We start from the raw sequence: 20,083 nt of genomic DNA, 5'->3' as shown, positions 1-20,083 counted from the left end.
TACATGGCCACCAACAGTGCATCAGGGTTCCTTTTTCTCCACATCATTACCAACACTTGCTGTTTCTTGTCTTCTTGATTTTAGCCATTCTAACAGGCATGAGGTAATATCTCATTGTGGTTTTGATTTGTATTTTCCTGATGATGAGTGATATTGAGCTTCTTTTCATGTGTCTGTTGGCCATCTGTATGTCTTCTTTGGAAAAATGTCTCTTCAGGTCCTCTGCTCATTTTTTAATCGCATTGTTTGTTTTTGTGGTGTTGAGTTGTGAGTTCTTCATAAATTTTGGATGTTAACCCCTTATTGCATATATCATTTGCAAATATCTTTTCCAATTCAGTAGGTTGTCTTTTTGTTTGTTGATGGTTTCCTTTGCTGTGCAAAAGCTTTTCATTTTTGCTTAGTCCCAATAGTTTATTCTTGCTTTTGTTTCCCTTGCCTTGGAAGATGTATCTAGAAAAATGTTACTATGGCTGATGTCAGAGAAATTGCTGCCTGTTTTCTTCTAGGATTTTTATGGTTCTGTGTCTCACATTTAGGTCTTTCATCCATTTGCTTGTCGATATTGAGTTGTGCAGATTATTTATTTTGGATATAAACCCCTTATCAGATATATCATTTGCAAATATCTTCTTCCATTCAGTAGGTTGCCTTTTTGTTTTGTTGATGTTTGTCTTTGTTGTGCAGAAGCTTTTTATTTTGTTGTAGTCTCAGTAGGTTACTTTTTACCTTTGTTTCTCTTGTCTGAGGAGACATATATGTAAATACGTTGCTTAAGTTGATGTCCAAGAGATTAATGTTTATGTGTTTTTTTAAGGTATTTTTATGGTTTCGGTTCTCACATTTAGGTCTTTAATTCATTTTGAGTTTTTGTGTGTGTGTGTATGGTGTAATAAAGTTTCTTTCTTTTGCATGTAGCTGTCCAGTTTTCCAAACACTATTTATTGAGAAGACTATCTTTCCCCATTGTGTATTATTGCCTCCTTCCTTGTAGATTGATTGACCATATAATTATGGGTTGTCTTCTGGGCTGCCTATCCTGTTCCATTGGTCTATGTTCTATTTTTGTGTCCACACCATATTGTTCTGGGTGCTATAGCTTTGTAATATATCTTGAAATCTGGGAGTATAATACCTCCAGCTTTGTCCTTCTTTCTCAAGATTATTTGGCTATTTGTGGTCTTTTGTGGTTCCATATGAATTTTAGGATTGTTGTATTTCTGTAAAAAATGCTGTTAGTATTTTGATAGGGATTGCATTGAATCTGTAGACTGCTTTGGGTAGAATGGGCATTTTATTAGTAGTAATGTTTCCAGTGCACAAGAATGGTATATCTTTTCCTTTGTGTCATCTTCAATTTCTTTGATCAGTGTCTTATAATTTTCAGAGTATAGGTCTTTCACTGCCTTGGTTAAGTTTATTCCTAAGCATGTTATTCTTTTTGGTGCAATTGCAAGTGAAATTGTTTTCTTAATTCCTCTTTCTGCTACTTTTTTTATATGTATTGAGAAATTCAACTGATTTCTGTATATTAATTTAACTAATTTCTTTATCCTGCAACTTTACTGAAATCATTTGTTCTAATAGTTTTTTTGGTGGAGTCTTTAGAGTTTTCTATAGTATCATGTTGTCTGCAAATAGTGAAACTTTCACTTCTTCCTTTCCAGTTTAGATGCCTTTTATTTCTATTTCTTGCCTTGTTCCTGCAGGTAGAACTTCTAGCACTATGTGAATGAAAGTGGTTAGTGGCCGTCCTTGTCTTGTTTCTGGTCTTAGAGGGAAAGTTTCAGTTTTTTGCCATTGAGTGTGTTATTAGCTATGGGTGTGTTGTATATGGCCTTTATTACTGAGGTACGTTTTCTCTAAACCTACTTTGTTGAAGTTGTATCATAAATAGATGTTGTATTTTTTCAACTGCTTTTTCTGTATCTATTGAGATGATTATATGGTTTTCATCCTGGGTATCATATTTATTGATTTGTGAAAATTGAACATCCTTACATCCCTGGAATAAATTCCACTTGATGTTAATAATCCTTTTAATGTATTGTTGAATTTGTTCAACAAGCTAATATTTTGTTTTTTAAAAGAGTTTATTTATTTATTTGAGAGAGAGAGCATATGTACAAGTTAATATTTTCTTAAGGATCTTTGCATTTATGTTCATCAGGGATGTTTGGCCCATAGTTTTCTTTTTTTCATAGTGTCATTGTTTGGTTTTTGTATCAAGGTAATGCTGACCTTGTGGAATGAATTTGGAAACTTTCCTTCCAATCTCTTTTTTGGAATAGTTTGAAAAGAATGAGTATTATCTCTTATTTAACTGTTTGTTAGAATTCACCTGTGAAACCTTCTGGTCCTGGATTTTTGTTTGTTGGGAGTTTTTTGTTTAGCTATTCAGTTTTGTTCCTAGTAATGGGTCTATTCAAGTGTTCTATGTCTTAGTTGACTTTTGGAAGATTGTATGTTTTTAGGAACTTATCCATTTCTTCTTGGCTGTCCAGTTTGTTAGTATATAATTTTTCATAATATTGTCTTACAATCCTTTTTATGTTTCTTTTTTTTTAAGATTTTATTTATTTATTTGACACAGAGAGAGAGCACAAGTAGGTAGAGCGGAAGGCAGGGGGAGAGGGAGAAGCAGGCTCTCCACTGGGCAGAGAGCCCGATGTGGAGCTCTATCCCAGGCCCCTGGGATCATGACCTGAGCTGAAGGCAGACGCTTAACTGACTGAGCCATCCAGGCACCCCTTTTTATATTTCTGATTTCAGTTGTTATTTCTCCTCTTTCATTCCTAATTTTATTAATTTGAGTCCTCTCATTTTTTCTTGATGATTGTACATAAAAGGTTTATCAATTTTGTTCATCTTTTCAAAGAACCAGTTCTTGGTTTCATTGATTTTTTTTAGCCTCTATTTCATTTATTTCTGCTCCAAGCTTTATTTTTTCCTTTCTTCTAGTAACTTTGGACTTTGCTTGTTCTTTTCTTCATTCCTTTAGGTGTAATGTTAGATTGTTTATTTGAAGTTTGTCTTACTTTTTGAGGTAGGCTTGTATCACTATAAACATCTAAAGTGATTATTGGTATGTACCAGTTATCATTTTATTAATTTTTTCTGGTTGTTTTTGTAGTTTTCCTCCATTCCTTTCTTCTTTTTTCCCCTCCCCTTGTGGTTTGATGGCTTTCTTTAGTGTTATGGCTGGATTCATGTCTCTTTATTTTTTGTGTATCTATTGTAGGTTTTTTATTTGTACCATTTCTGCTGAAAAATCAGTTGATAGCCTTTTGGGGGTTTCCCTTGTATATAGCTGTTTTCTTTTCTCTTGTTGCTTTTAAGATTCTGTCTTTGTGTGTAGCATTTAATTGAATAAAAACTTTTCATATCTATGAAAAAACAAAACAAAAAAAAGATTCTGTCTTTATCTTTAGTCTTTGACATTTTAAGTATTGTGGATAATCTCATCTTACTGTGACTTAAAAAAAATTAACCCTAAACAGCCATTTGCAGGTTAGCTATTAGAAGGTACTATAATGACTTATAATATTTGGTTAAAAATGTTTGGGGTGCCTGGGTGGCTCAGTCGTTAAACGTCTGCCTTTGGCTTAGGGTGTGATCCCGGCATTCTGGGATCGAGCCCCACATCAGGCTCCTCCACTAGGAACCTGTTTCTTCCTCTCCCACTCCCCCTGCTTGTGTTCCCTCTCTCGCTGGCTGTCTCTCTCTCTCTCAAATAAATAAATAAAATCTTTTAAAAAATGTATCAGTAAGAGGTCTTGTAGGGCTTCATGTCTCAATGCCAGAAATAACCATTGCCCAAACCTCCTGTTTTAGCTCTTCAACTCACTATAGACACGAGCAAAGAATAGTGAATATGAGACCTTTTGAAGAACTGAAAACATTATTTGAGGGGGCAATTAGACAGAGAAAAATATGTGACATGGATACTTTGTGACAGGAGTCACATTATTATCTTACAGTGGTTAGACAGAACATTGGATTCATGATCCCTCTGACTGTGCAGCTGTGTGACCTTGACAGTTCCCATCTTTGGACTCTAGTCTCCTTATGATTCAGTCAAGGTAGTTGGACTAAAATAGTTAATATGTAAAAGTCTGAGCCTTTTCTATAGTAGGTGACCAGAATGCAAAAACTATCTTTACTTTTTCTTGTTGACATATACCTTGGTGGCCTTTTAAAGTCTTCTGGTCACCTAATAAACTTACAAGGTGTTTTAGAGGCCAGCAGTTGAACAAATGGTTTTCCTTGATTCAGTCACTGAATTTTAAATTGATTCAACAATCACAGAATTCTTGTTAATTGAAAATAATGATAAAAAATCTCTGACCAGGTTACCTCAGTGGGAATGGTTGAGAAATGACGTCTGAAAAGCTGCTCTTTCATAAAAGCAATAAAAACAATGACAAACATTTCCAAAATCAACTTTTTAAGAACTCTGGAAATTAACCAAAATTTGAAATAATATAAGGTGTCAAGCAAAACAAGAAAAACAGCTGAATAATTAAAAGATCAGTGAGCTTTGTGGTGTATTGCCCTATTTTCTACACTCCACAGTAGCTTTGAAAACTAACAGCTGGATAGTTATGGCAGCTGTGAAAACCACCATTTTAACAGCCAGTGGAGAGGGCAGAATGAGATTGAAGCTCCCCTAAAGCTGAAAAACATAACTTACAGGGTTTTCTGTATTTGAATTGACTCAGAGTTGGCTTACTACCAGTGGGTTTTTCCTCAGAGCATTTGTCAAAGCAATTAATTGCTAGTAATTGTTTAGTTCTGCAGCTTTCTTAGGCTGCATGAAGTGTGATAGCAAACAAGAAGCCAAACAATAAACTTACAAAAGAAAAACTGGAGAATGAGGTATCCATAGAGAGCTTTGAAAAGTTGCAACATATTCCTAGAAATATAGAAGATCCAGGTACATGTGCAGGGCTTTTCTCATATGCACGTTTTGTGCCTGTCTAGAAAAGACTTCAGAAGGCTCTATTCTCTTACTTCTGGCTGAATTTGAAGCTCTGGGCAGGAAGACTAAGAGAGTTGTAAACTATCTGGCTGAGTGTTGAAGGCACTCACCAACACACACAAGAGCCTTTTAGCGAAGTCTGGGAGACTTAATGGTTCAAAGCATTTAAATAAGTCTCTGTCTAGTCATTAGCTGACCACTAAGCTACCTGACCAGAGATGTTGATGGCTTCATATGATAAAGAATATAGACTTTATAGAATTAGTCACTAAACAAACAGCAGTAAGAACTACAAACTTGGGGTGGTTTTGATTTCCAAAGTTGTCACATTATGTAGTTTAAAATGTTCTCTTTTCAACAAAAATTATGAGACATGTAAAGAAATAAGAAAATGTCCCATAAACAAGGAAAAAAACCCACAATTAATAGAAACTGTCCTTGAGGAAGATAAGTCATTGGACTTCCTAGAAAAAGACTTTCAAAGAGCTATTTTAAATATAATAAACGTACTTATATGTGAATAAAATTGTGATTTATTTGTTTAATAAAAAAGAATGAATTACTTAAAATTGTGCAGTTGAAAAATATAACTGAAATGAAAATTTCACAACAGGGGCTTCACCTCAAATTTGTACTAGAAGAAGATAGAATTAAATATAAAGACAATTGAATTGAGATTATTCAATCTGAGGGAAAAATAAATTAAAAAATGAACAGAACTTCAGTGACCCATAATAGAATATACATATTGGTAGTCTCAGAAGAAGAGAATAGATAGAAAAGGCAGGACAGGTATTTGAAGAAACGAAGGCCAAAAACTTGCCAAATTTGATGAAAAACTTTAATCTGCTCATCCAACAAGTTCAACAAACTCAAGGGAAGGAAAACTTGTAAATGCATGCTTAAACATATTACAATCAGATTTGGAAGCAAGGGAATAGAAGACTTGAACAATACCATGAATCAACTATACCTAACAGACGTTTTCAAAACACTCTACCCAAGAATAGTAGAATATATATTTTTTCATGTGCATGTGGAATATTCTCCAAGAGACCACGGGTTAGGCCATAAAACAAGCTTCAATAAATTTAAAACAATCAAAATCATACAAAATATGTTTGGTGAATACAATGGAATGAATTAAGAAATTAATAACAGAAGGTTGAAAAAGTCATAAATATGTGGAAATTAAACAGCATACTCTCAAATAATCAATGGATTAAATTTAGAGGTAATCACAAAGGAAATGTAAAATACTTTACAATTAATAACAACAAAAACAGTTTACTAAAGTGTATGGAATACAGCTAAAGCAATGACTGGAGAGAAATTTGTACCTTCAAATTTCCTACATTAAGAAAGAACAAAGATCTCAAATCAATAACCTAAGGTTCTACCTTAGGCCACTGAAAAAAGAGGAGCAACGTGAGTCCAAAACAAATAGAATGAAGAAAATAATAGAGAAGAAATTAAGGAAATAGAGAATAGAAAAACAATAGAGGTAACAACAAAACCAAACATTTGCTTATTGAAAAGTTAAACAATATTGACAAACCCTTAGTTAGACTGACCAAGAGCATTACTAAATTACTAAAATCAGTAATGAAATAGGGGCCATTGCTATTGACCTTACAGAAGCAAGGCTGATTATGAGGAAATAATATAAACATTTATTTGCCTACAAATTAGATAATCTTAGTGAAATCAACAAATTCCCTGAAAGATACAAACTACTAAAACTAATGAAATAGAAAATGTTACTGGACCTATAACAAATAAAGAGATTGAAGTTTTAATTTAAAAAAAATATCCTACCAACTCATTCTATAGGGCCAGCATTACCCGGATACAAAAACCAAAGGTACCCTCATGTTCATGTGTCAGAAAACTTAATATTGTTAAATTGTCAGTAATCCCCATATCCATCTACACATTCAGTGTAGTACCTATCAAAATCTCAGCTGCTATTTTTTCAGAAATTGTCAAGGTGATACTAAAATTCATATGGAAATTCAAGGGACCTAGAATAGCCAAACAATCTTGAAAAAGAACAATGTTGGAGGACACATACTTCCTTGTTTCAGAATTCATTCAAAGGAATTGTTATCACAAATGCATGGTACTGGCATAAAAATAGAAAAAGAGATCAGTGGAATAAAACTAAGAGTCCAGAAATAATCCCCTTTTTATGGTCAATTGGTTTTTGACAAGACTGCCAAGATCATTAATTGGGGGAAAGAATAGTCTTTTTGATAAATGGTGCTAGGATAACTGAATAGACATGTGTGAAAAAATGAAGTTGGACCTTTACCTTATGTAAAAGCTAATACTATGAATCTCTTAGAAGAAAAAATAAAGATATTCACAACCTTGACTGAGCAGTGGTTTCTTACATAAGACCACGAAAAGTACAAGCAATAAAAGAAAAAGTAGGTAAATTAGATTTTAACAAAATTTTAAACCTTTACTCTTTAAAGGAGACTATAATGAAAGTGAAGGAAACCCATAAAAGGCAAGAAAATTCTGCAAATTATGTCTGATAAGGGACTTTTGTCCAGAGTATATACAGTACTCTTACAATTCTATAATAAAGACAAGTAGCCTAATTTAAAAATGGGCAAAATAATGGAATAAACATTTATTCAAAGAAGATAATTAAATGGCCAATAAGTACATGCAAAGATTCTCAATACCATTATCAATTAGGTTAAAACAAAACCACAATGAGATACCAGTTCAAACGCTCTAGGATTGTGGGTAACGCAAAGACAGGTAATAACAAATATTGGCATGGAGGTGGAGAAATTGGAACTCTCACACTTTGCTTTTGTTCATATAAAATTGTGTAGATGATTTTGAAAACAGTTTTGGCAGTTCTTCAAAAAGTTAAACATACAGTTACCATATGATTCAGCAATTCCATACCTAGGTGTATACAAAGGTAATGGAAAATATCCACACAAAATATGTACACACATGTTCATGGGTATAAATAATAACCAATAACCAATAAATGCTAACATGTGTTCCTCAATTGATGAATGGTCAAACAAATGTGATACAGCCATACAATGGAACATTATGTAGTAATAAAAAAGAAATATTGATCGTACAACATAGAATAACCTTGAAAGTATTATGCTAAGTGGAAGAAAGTCACAAAAGACCACATACTGTATGATTTCATTTAATATATATATATATATATATATATATATATATATATATATATATATATAAAATACGTATATGAAACATCTAGAGTACACACATTTTTTCCCCCATGAATGAAGCCTGAATAATTTAAAAAATCTACCTGCTGGTAGTAGTAGCTTCCCCCATCTCTGTTTTATAATCTATTCAGATGGTGTTTAGTAACCGAATCTTCGCTTATCTCTACCTGGAGAGCTGTGGGCAGTGTGACAGTAGAAAAACCTTAGCTCTGGCAGCAAGACAGGTCGGAATTTGATATGTAGGATTGTCATTTACTTCCTTTGTGACCTTGAACAAGTTGCTTAGCTTCTGTGAGCCTTCGTATTCTCATGTTCGGTTTAGGGATAATTACATATCCCTAATAAAGTTATTGTGAGTATTAAGCTGTCAGCCAAAGGGCTTTATCCATTTATGTTTCAGGAAATTTACCTTTTCCTTTAAATGTTCCAATATGATATGCATCTCATTTCTTTTAGAGGCACACCGATCTTGCCTGGAAAAATGCTAGAATAAGAAAAAAATCTCCCTGACTCCTTTTGTAGTGTTAATCTTAAAAATGAAACAGTCAGTTATTTTACCAGCAAAAATGGGTTTATTTGGGAATAAGAGATAATTACAATTCGGCACAAAGAAGTTATGGCAAAACCATAGGCAAGTTCAATAAGCAAATGAAAGAAACATTATTTTATGGAGAAGAAGGAAACTGAGAGGGGTTGTTAAAGTCCACTGGAAAAAATCAAGAGTTTAGGGTGATGATTGTTTCTCCTTGTCTGAGTTGCAGGGGTAGTTGATATCTGTAGGAGATGCAATGTACATCTTTCCCTGTTGAGGCCTTTAATTCATGATTCTTTTCTGCTGAGGATTCTTCTCTTAGGGGTGTGTAATTCATGATTCGTCCCTTAATTGACATTGAGTGTTATGCCTTCCCCCTTCCAGCCCTTCCTCCTAGCATCCTGAGTTCACTTTAGTTAGGTTTCCCTTTATTGATTTTCACAGTAGCATACAGTATTTGGGGACAGGAGGTCAGAGAACATTTCCATTTTTTTCCTATTTGCTCTTCCTGATTAAGGTATTTTTTTTTCTTTATGTTGAGCTTTATGTTGAGCTTGAGCTTTTAATTTGCAGTGTTTCCGAAGGTGACCTCCCTGGGTATGTGGAGCAACTTGATCCTCAGAAGAAAAGAATGTCATTGTCTGGTGTCCTGGATTGACCCAGAACTTATCTTCTTTGGTACTAGGAGTTCTGGATTAGTTGTCCCATTCTCTTGGGAAGGGAAATCTATTTTTGATTAAAAAATATTAATATGACTATGTTTATTTTCTAGGCTTTCAGTATGTTTTCTTTAATTCAGATACCATTTGAGAATATACTTTCTGTTTCTAGTGAGAAGTTGTGAACTTTAAAATAATAGTTACCAGAAATTGAAGGGCTAAAGACGATTTAACTCATCTTTCTTTTTACATGTGAAGACCATGAAGTCCGGGAAGAAGTTACTTGCCCAGTCACCCTGCCAGTAGGTGGCAGAACTGACAGTAGAAGAGTAGAGAGTTGGGATGGGGGAGAAGTGTAAGGTTTATTGCCTACTATGTGTTGGCATTTTACATTTATTTTCTGATTTAGTTTTTTTAATAATAATATTTTTTATTATATTATGTTAGTCACCATACAGTACATCCCTAGTTTTTGATGTAAAGTTCCATGATTCATTACTTGCGTATAACACCCAGTGCACCATGCAATACGTGCTCTCCTTACTACCCGTCACTAGCCAATCCCATTCCCCCACCTCCCTCCCCTCTGAAGCCCTCAGTTTGTTTCCCAGAGTCCATAGTCTCTCATCGTTCATTCCCCCTTCTGTTTACCCCCCCTTTCTTCTTCCCTTTCTTCTCCTATGGATCTTCCTACTTATGTTCCACAAATGAGTGAAACCATATGATAATTGTCTTTCTCTGCTTGACTTATTTCACTTAGCATTATCTCCTCCAGTCCCATCCATGTTACAGCAAATATAGCTGGAAGCCTTTCCCTTAAGATCAGGAACATGACAAGGATGCCCACTCTCGCCATTATTATTCAACATAGTACTAGAAGTCCTTGATTTAGTTTTTAAAACAACATGCTCGGATAGATATATTATGCCTCTTTGACAAGTGAGGCAACTGAAAATCAGTTAAGCTCACTTATCAAAAGTTGTACAGCAAGAAGATGATAAAATGTGGCTGCAAGCCCAGCTCTTTCTCTCTCTCTCAAAGTCATGCTCTTTTTATTTCACTAAGCTGTCCCCTAAAATAGAATCCTCTTTATCTATCGCCCTAATAATAGATATTTCTCTTATGTTACATGCCTTTCTTATCTATAATCCCACAAAAACTCTTCAGGAACCTGAGGAAAAACAAAACTAGAACGCAGGGAGATGAAATTTATCTTAATATTTAAAGGAAGGAGATTTAAATAAAGACATCATGAAAGCAAGGAATGGCCTGCCTTAGGAGAGAGTGAGCCCTGTCATTTAGGAGACTTACAGTACTGGGCAAACTAGGACTTGGGATTTTCATGGAATAAAGGGCTTCCAGTTTCATAACTGTGACAGTCCTGGGCACAATAAGACAAGTTGGGCATCACTACTGTCACTGTAAGTATGTCAGCAGAGATTGGATAGTTCCTCAGGGTTTGAAGCATTGCATGAAGAGTTGGATAAGACCATCTGAGTTCCTTCTGTTATTGTGGAACAAGATGTTTACCTTGTTGTTTTTGGAGCTAATGTCCAAATTCTGATAAAATTAGGACAGAAGGCTGGTAGTTAAACATGATAATAAGAACACAAAATAGAAACAAAAGAGTACCTGGGTCTTACTGCTCTCTGTACTACACGACATAGTTTTATTATTGTTACTTTGTTTTGTTCATTCATTTTTATTTTATTTCAGTGTAAGAATATACTCTCAGGTAGTTAAGCTTTATTTTCTGACTCAGCCTCTGAGTGTTCACCAGTGCAGTTGTATTGTACCAATCAAGCTATCTGACACTTAGCAAGTGAATCTGGACCTAAATGGGAAGGGGGGTGGCATTAGTATCTCAGCTACCCAGATGATTCTAATGTGTAGCCAGTGTCAAATATCACTGCCTTAAATCAAAGAAGGAACAGAACTAATGTTTATTGAATCATTATCATGTGTTCTGGGAGCTATGCTTGATGTTATCTTGTTTAATCATCAAATAACTCTGCGAGATAGGAATTATTATTTCTAGGCAAGGAAAGTTGGTCTCACAGAATTTGAGTAACTTGTCAAAGGTCACAGCTAGTAAGTCAAATGTTCTTTTTACTCAGCCATAGTACTTCTAAAAACAAGAAAAAACACTCAATCTTTATAAAATCTGTTGGCAACTCATTATTCAATTTTATCTCCATAACTACTTGGATGTAAGAATGACTAATATCCTCATTTTACAGATGGAGAAATTGAGGCAAGGAAGGGCTAAATTGAGAAATTTGTCTAGGTTGGTAAGTAGTGGAGCAGGGATTCAAACTCAGGTCTCAAGATTTTAGCTCTTCTTTTTTTTTTTTTAATACAGCAAACCCGTTGCCCCTCCCCTAATCATTTTTCTTGCCTATGAAGTGAGAGGAGTCCTAGCTACTCCTAAGGATGCCTGTGAGGATTAAATTAAATATTAGCTATGAAAGAACTCATGGAAAACCACAGGCCAATATTCCTGATGAATACAGATGTAAAAATTCTCAACAAAATATTAGAAAACAGAATTCAGAAGCACATTGGAAGGAGCATATACCAGGATCAAGTAGGATTCATCCCTGGGGTACAAAGATGGTTCAACAAATGCAGATCAATAAATCTGATATATTAGATTAATAGAATGAAAGGTAGAAATCAATGATCATCTCAACTGATGCAGAAAAAACATGTGACAACTCTCAAAAGCAAAAGGCCAGGACCAGAATTCATAGGCTAATTCTATCTAATATTTAAAGAAGAGTTAAGGCCTGTTCTTCTCAAACTATTCCAAGAAATGCAAGAGGAAGGAAGACTTCATTCTATGAGGCCAGTATCACCCTGATACCAAAACCAGATAAAGATACCATAAAAAAGAAAACTATAGGCCAATATCTCTCATGAATATAGATGCAAAAATCCTCAACAAAATATTATCAAACCAAATCAAACAATGTATTAAAAAATCACACACCATGATTAAGTGGGATTTATTTCTGGGATGCAAAGTAGTTCAATATTTGTAAAACAATCAATGTTATACATCACATCAATAAGAGAAAGGATATGAACCATATGATCATTTCAATAGATACAGAAAAAGCATTTGACAGAGTACAATATCCATTCATGATAAAATCCCTTTGCAAGGTAGGTCTAGAGGGAACGTACCTCAACATAATAAAGGCCTTATGTGAAAAACACACAACCAATATCACACTCGATGGCGAAAAACTGAGAACGTTTCCCCTAAGGTCAGGAAGAAGACAAGGATGTCCACTCGCCACTTTTATTCAACATGGTACTGAAGTCCTAGCCACAGCAATTAGACAACATAAGGAAATAAAAGGCATCCAAATTGGTAAGGAAGAAGTGAAAATGTCACTATTTTCAGATGACATGATACTCAATATCGAGGACCCCAAAGACTCCACCAAAAAACTACTAAAACTGATAAAGGAATTCAGTAAAGTTGCAGGATAAAAAATCAATGGACAGAAATCTGTTGCGTTCCTATACATTAGTAATGAAACAACAGAAAGAGAAATGAAGGAATCAATCCCATTCACGGTTGCACCAAAAACAATAAAATATCAAGGCATAAACGTAACCAAAGAGGTGAAAGACCTATATTCTGAAAACCATAAAACACTGATGAAAGAAATTGAAAACAACAGAAATGAATGGAAATACATTTCATGCTGATGGGTTTGAAGAACAAATATTGTTAAAATGTCTATACTACAGAAAGCAACCTACAGATTTAATGCAATCCTTATCAAAATACCAACACCATTTTTCACAGAGCTAGAACAAACGATCTTAAAATTTGTATGGAATTGAATCACAAAAGACCTCAAACAGCCAAAGCAGTCTTGAAAAAGAAAAATAAAATTGGAGGTATTGAAATTTCAGATTTCAAGTTATATTACAAAGCTATAATAATCAAAACAGTATGATACTGGCATAAAAATAGACACATAGGTCAATGGAGCAGAACAGAAAACCCAGAAATTAACCCATTATTATATGGTCAGTTAATCTTTGACAAAAGAGGAAAGAATATCCAATCAGAGAAAAGACAGTGTTATCAACAAATTGTGTTTGGGAAAACTGGACAGGAATATGCAAAAGAATGAAACTGGACTACTTTCTTTCACCAAACACAAAAATAAATTCAAATTAGATTAAAGACCTAATGTAAGACCTGAAACCATAAAAACCATTAAAGAGAGCACAGACAGCAATGTCTCTGACATCAGCTGTAGCAATGTTTTTCTTGATATGTCTCCTGAAGCAACGTAGATAAAAGCAAAAATAAACTGTTGAGACTACATTAAAATAAGTTTCTGCACAGCAAAGGAAATAATCAACAAAACTAAAGGCAACCCACCAAATGGGAGAGGATATTTGCAAACAGCATATCCAATAAATGGTTAGTATGCAAAATATATAAAGAACTTCTACAGCTCAATTCCCAAAGAACAAATAATCCAATCAAAAATGGGCAGAAGACATGGACAGATATTTTTCCGAAGAAGACATAAATATGGCCAACAAACATGTGAACATTTGCTCAACATCCGTCATTATCTTGAAAATGCAAATCAAAACTACAATGAGATATCACCTCACTCCTGTCAGAATGGCTAAAATAAAAAAAAAAACACAAGAAAAATAAGTATTTATGAAGGTGTGGAGAAAGAGGAATACTCTTGCACTGTTGGTGGGAAAGCAAATTGGTACAACCACTGTAGAGAACAGTATGGAGGTGCCTCAAAAAATTAAAAATAGAACTACCCTGTAATCCAGTAATTGCACTACTGGATGTCTACACTTAAAATACAAAAACACTAATTCAAAGGGTTATATGCCCCCCTATGTTTATAGCAGCATTATTTACCATAGCCAAATTACGGAAGCAGCCCAAGTGTCCATTGATAGATGAATGGATAAAGAAGATATGGTGTGTATGTGTATTAATATTTTATATCTATCTATCTATTTATTTATCTATCTATCTATCTATCTAAAATGGGATATTATTCAGTCAAAAAAAGAAGAAAATCTTGCCAATTGCAATGACATGGGTCGAGCTAGAGAGTATATTGCTAAGTGAAATAAGTCAGATAAAGACAAATACCATATGATCTCACTCATATGTGTGGAATTTTAAGAAAGAAAACAAGCAAAGGAAAAAGAGAGAGAGAGAGAGAGAGAGAGAGAGAAACCAAGAAGAGAGAGAGAAAGAGAGAAACCAAGAAACAAACTATTAATTATAGAGAACAAACTGATGGTTACCAGAGGGAGGAGTGTGGAGGGGTTGGTGAAATAAGTCTTGGGATTAAAGAATACACTTATGATGAAAATAAAGTAAAAGGAAATAATGAAATAATATGTTTAAAATGGTGGGGTAAAGAGATTAGTTTCAAAATAACTGCACTGTAGGACCTAAATGCTGGACTTAGGTCATCAAGACTAAATAAAGGCATCATCTACTTGTTATAGTTCAATCATAAGTCAGGACTATAGGAGTACCTTACTCAACAAAATAGACGTTTTTTGGAAAGTTGGAAAGTTTGGAAATTTTTACAAATGAAATCTTTATGTTTTAAATATGTTAGGACACTCCAGTAATTAAAGGTATCCTGAAATGAATCTTTCATAATGCTAATGCAAACAAAACAAATATAAACTAATTATATTATGATTAACCATCAATAAAAATAATAAGTAAATAAACACATTTGACAAAATTTAACATCTGTTCATGATAAAAACGCTCAACAAATTAGGTATAGAAGGAATGTACCTCAACATAACTGAGGCAATATGTGACAACCCATAGCTAAGATCCTACTCAGTGGTGAAAGTTCCAAAGCTTTCTTTCTAAAATCAAGAACAAGACTAATGTGCCCACTCACGACTGCTACTTAGCATTGTACTGGAATTCCTAGCCAGATTAATTAGGTAAGAAAAAGAAATAAAAGGCGTCAGAATTGGAAAGAAACTGGTAGAATTATCTCTGTTTCATTTTTTTGTATTTATTTATTTTTTAAATAATATTTTTTTATTATGTTAGTCACCATACCTTAGTTTTGATGTAGTGTTCCATGATTCATTGTTTGCATATAACACCCAGTGCTCCATGCAATACGTGCCCTCCTTAATACCCATCACCGGGCTAGCCCATCCCCCCCATCTCCCTCCCCTCTGAAACCCTCAGTTTGTTTCCCAGAGTCCATAGTCTCTCATGGTTCATCTCCCCCTCTGATTTCCCTTCTCTTCATTTTTCCCTTCCTTCTCCTGATGATCTCACTGCTATTCCTTATGTTCCATAAATGAGTGAAACCGTATGAAAATTGTCTTTCTCTGCTTGACTTATTTCGCTTAGCATTATCTCCTCCAGTCCCGTCCATGTTGCTGCAAATGTTGGGTAATCATTCTTTCTGATGGCTGAGTAATATTCCATTGTATATATGGCCCACATCTTCTTTATCCATTCGTCTGTTGAAGGGCATCTCGGCTCCTTCCACAATTTAGCTATTGTGGACAATGCTGCTATGAGCATTGGGGTGCATATGGCCCTTCTCTTCACTACGTCTGTATCTTTGGGGTAAATACCTAGTAGTGCAATTGCTGGGTCATAGGGTAGCTCTATTTTTAACTTTTTCAGGGACCTCCACACTGTTTTCTAAAGTGGCTGTACCAACTTCCATACCCACCAACAGTGTAAGAGGGATCCCCTTTCTCCACATCCTCTCCAACATTTGTTGTTTCTTGCCTTGTCCATTTTTGCCATTCTAACTGGCGTAAGGTGGTATCTCAGTGTGGTTTTTATTTGAATTTCCCTGATGGCTAATGATTTTGAACATATATTCATGTGTCTGTTAGCCATTGGTATGTCTTCATTGGAAAAGTGTCTGTTCATATCTTCTGTCCATTTTTTGTTTTGATTATTTGTTTCTTGGGTATTGAGTTTGAGAAGTTCTTTGTAGATCTTGGATGCCAGTCTTTTATCTGTAGCATCATTTGCAAATATCTTCTCCCATTCTGTGGGCTGCCTCTTAGTTTTTTTGACTGTTTCCTTGGCTGTGCAGAAGCTTTTTATCTTGACGAAGTCCCACAAGTTCATTTTATCTTTTGTTTCTCTTGCCTTTGGAGATGTGTCATGAGAAAGGTTGCTGTGGCCGATGTCGTAGAGGTTGCTGCCTATGCTCTCCTCTAGGATTTTGATGGCTTCCTGTCTCACATCAAGGTCTTTCATCCATTTGGAGTTTATCTTTGTGTATGATGTGAGAGAGTGGTCAAGTTTCATTCTTTTGCATGTAGCTGTCCAATTTTCCCAGCACCTATTATTGAAGAGACTGTCTTTTTTCCACTGGATGTTTTTTCCTGCTTTGTCAAAGATTAGTTGCCCATAGAGCCGAGGGTCCCTTTCTGGGTTCTCTGTTCTGTTCCATTGGTCTATGTGTCTGTTTTTGTGCCAGTACCATGCTGTCTTTGTGATCACAGCTTTGTAGTGTAGTAGTTGATCAAGATTAGAACAGAGATCAATGAATTAGAAACCAGGAGCACGAGGCGGCACTGGAGGAGATAATGCTAAGTGAAATAAGTCAAGCAGAGAAAGACAATTATCATATGGTTTCTCTCATCTATGGAACATAAGAACTTGGAAGATTGGTAGGAGAAGAAAGGGATAATGAAAGGGGGGGGTAACCAGAAGGGTGAATGAACCATGAGAGACTATGGACTCTGAAAAACAAACTGAGGGCTTCAGAGAGGAGTGGAGTGGGGGAATAGGATAGGCTGGTGATGCGTAGTAAGGAGGGCACATATTGCATGGTGCAGTGGGTGTTATACGCAACTAATGTATCATCGAACTTTACATAAAAAACCAGGGATGTACTGTATGGTGAATATCATAATATAATAAAAATATTATTATGGAAAAAAAAGAAAGAAACCAGGCGCACGGTTGAACAGATCAAGAAAACTAGAAGCTGGTTCTTTGAAAGAATAAATAAGATCGATAAGCCACTGGCCAGCCTTACTCAAAAGAATAGAGAAAGGACCCAAATTAATAAAATTATGAATGAAAGGGGAGAGATCACGAACAACACCAATGAAATAGGAAGGATCAACAACTTTATGCCAATAAATTAAACAACCTGGAAGAAATGGATGCCTTCCTGGAAACCTATAACGTACCAAGACTGAAACAGGAAGAAATTGATTGTTTAAACAGACCGATTAATTATGAAGAGATTGAAGCAGTGATCAAAAACCTCCCCAAATACAAGAGTCCAGGGCCTGACGGATTCCCCGGGGAATTCTACCAAACATTCAATGAAGAAATAATACCTATTCTCCTGAAGCTGTTTCAAAAAAATAGAAACAGAAGGAAAACTACCAAACTCATTCTATGAGGCCAGTATTACCTTGATCCCCAATCCAGGCAAAGACCCCATGAAAAAGGAGAATTACGGACTGATATCCCTGATGAATATGGATGCGAAAATTCTGTTTGATTTTATATAGAGAAAGTCCTAAAGACTTCACCATGAAAATGTGGGGCAAGGGGTGAAAGAAATGGGTGAAGGGGATAAAAAGTTAAAGGAAAAAAACAAAAAAATTATCTGAAAAAGAAATAAACAAAATGATTTTATTTATAAGAGCATCATAACCTAAATATTTAGGAGTAAATTTAACCAAGATGGTGAAAGACATACTCTGAAAACTATAAGGCATTGATGAAAGAAATTGAAGACTACACAAATAAATGGAAAGATATAGTTTTCATGGATTGGAAGAATTAATATTTTAAAATGTCCATACTACCGAAGGCAATCTACAAATTGAATGCAATCCCTCTCAAAATACCATCAGCATCTTTCACAGACTAGAACAAATAATCTTAAAATTTGTGTGAAACCACAAAAGACCTCAAATAGTCAAAGCAGTCTTGAGAAAGAAGAGCAAAGCTAGAGGCATTATGCTCCCTGATTTCAAATTATACTGCAAAGATGTAGTAATCAAAACCGTATGGTACTGGCACAAAAACAGATATACAGATCAGTGGAACAGTAGTGAGCACTGAAATAAACCCAGGCTTATGTAGTCAGTTAATCTAAGATAAAGGAGACAAGATTATACAGTAGGGAAAAGACAGTCTGGTGCTGGGAAAGCTAGATATTCACATGTAGAAGAATGATAGTAGATTCCAATCTTAAAGTTAACTTGAAGTGGATCAGACTTAAATGTAAGACCTGAAACCATAAATTTCCTAGAAGAAAACATAGAGAAAAAGCTTCTTGATATGGTCTTGGAAATTTTTTTGATATGACAGCAAAGGACAAGTAACAACATAAAAATCAACAAGAGGGACTACATCAAACTAAAATTCTTGTGCACAAAGAAACAATCAACAAAATCAAAAGGTAACCTATGGAATGGGAGAAAATATTTGCGAATCATCTATCTGGTAAGTGGTTAATACCAAAACATATAAACAACTGTGACAACTCAATAGGAACACAAACAAACAAAACCCCCAAATAATCCAATTAAAAATGGGGAAAGGACTTGAATCGACATTTTTCCAAAGAAGATATTAAAATAGCCAAGAGGTACATGAAACTTGCTTAACATCACTAATCATAAGGGAAATGCAATTAAAACCACAACGAGATATTCCCTCAGTTAGAATGGGTTTCATCAAAAAGACAAGAGATGACAAATGCTGGCGAGGATGTGGAGAAAAAGGAACCTTTGTAACTTTTGGTAGGAATGTAAATTGGTGCAGCTACTGTGGAAAATAGAATGGAGGTCCCTCAAAAAACTAAAAATAGAATTATCTTATGGTCCAGCAATTCCACACTTGGGAATTAATTATCCAAAGGAAATTAAACCACTATGTTGAAGAAATATCTTCCCTCTTGTGTTCATTGCAGCATTACATATAATAGCCAAGACATGGAAACAAGTGTCCATTGATAGATGAATGGATAAAAAAGTTGTGGTATATATTTGGTATACATACATATACATGTGTGTGTGTATATGTATATACAGGTACATACCTACTGGGATACTATTCAGCCATAAAATAGAAGGATATTCTACCATTTGTGACAATGTGAATGGATCTTTATGGTATTATGCTAAGTGAAATAAATCAAAAAAGACATACTATATGATCTCACTTATATGTGGAACCTAAAAAACAAACTCATAGAAAAAGTAATCAGATTTCTGGGGGCTGGGGTAACTGAGTGAAAGTAATCAAAAGGTACAAACTTCCAGTTTTAAGATAAATAAAAACTGAGGATGTAATGTACAATATGGTGAATGTAATTAGCATGGCTATGTGGTATATTTGAAAGTTGCCAAGAGAATAAATCATATCCTTAAACTTAGCGTTGTATGTCAATTATATCTCAATAAAACTGAAGGGAAAAAAATCTATTGGGTAGTGGAATTGGGGGGAAAAAAAGAAAAGAAAAGAAAGAACAAAAGAAAAGAAACATTCAACAGACACTGAACACATTCTCTTATTGGCCTTAGGTTTGATGCCTTCCTCTAGTGTCCAGGCTGGCTTGGAGCACTGGTCCCTAACTTATATCACTCAGATCTCTGCCCACTTCCGTATCAAGTA

General features: G+C 34.9%; 1 protein-coding gene across 5 annotated transcripts in view; it reads left to right on the top strand.

The window, feature by feature from the left end:
• Positions 1–20,083, top strand: part of OPHN1 (oligophrenin 1) — a 517,756-nt gene that overhangs the window by 177,373 nt on the left and 320,300 nt on the right. The window lies entirely within an intron of this gene.

The sequence above is a fragment of the Ursus arctos genome, chromosome X (genome assembly GCF_023065955.2).
Source record: "Ursus arctos isolate Adak ecotype North America chromosome X, UrsArc2.0, whole genome shotgun sequence".
In the NCBI taxonomy this organism is placed as follows: Eukaryota; Metazoa; Chordata; class Mammalia; order Carnivora; family Ursidae; genus Ursus; species Ursus arctos.
The sequence above is the reverse complement of the archived record's forward strand: the minus strand, read 5'-3'. Positions and strand labels throughout refer to the sequence as shown.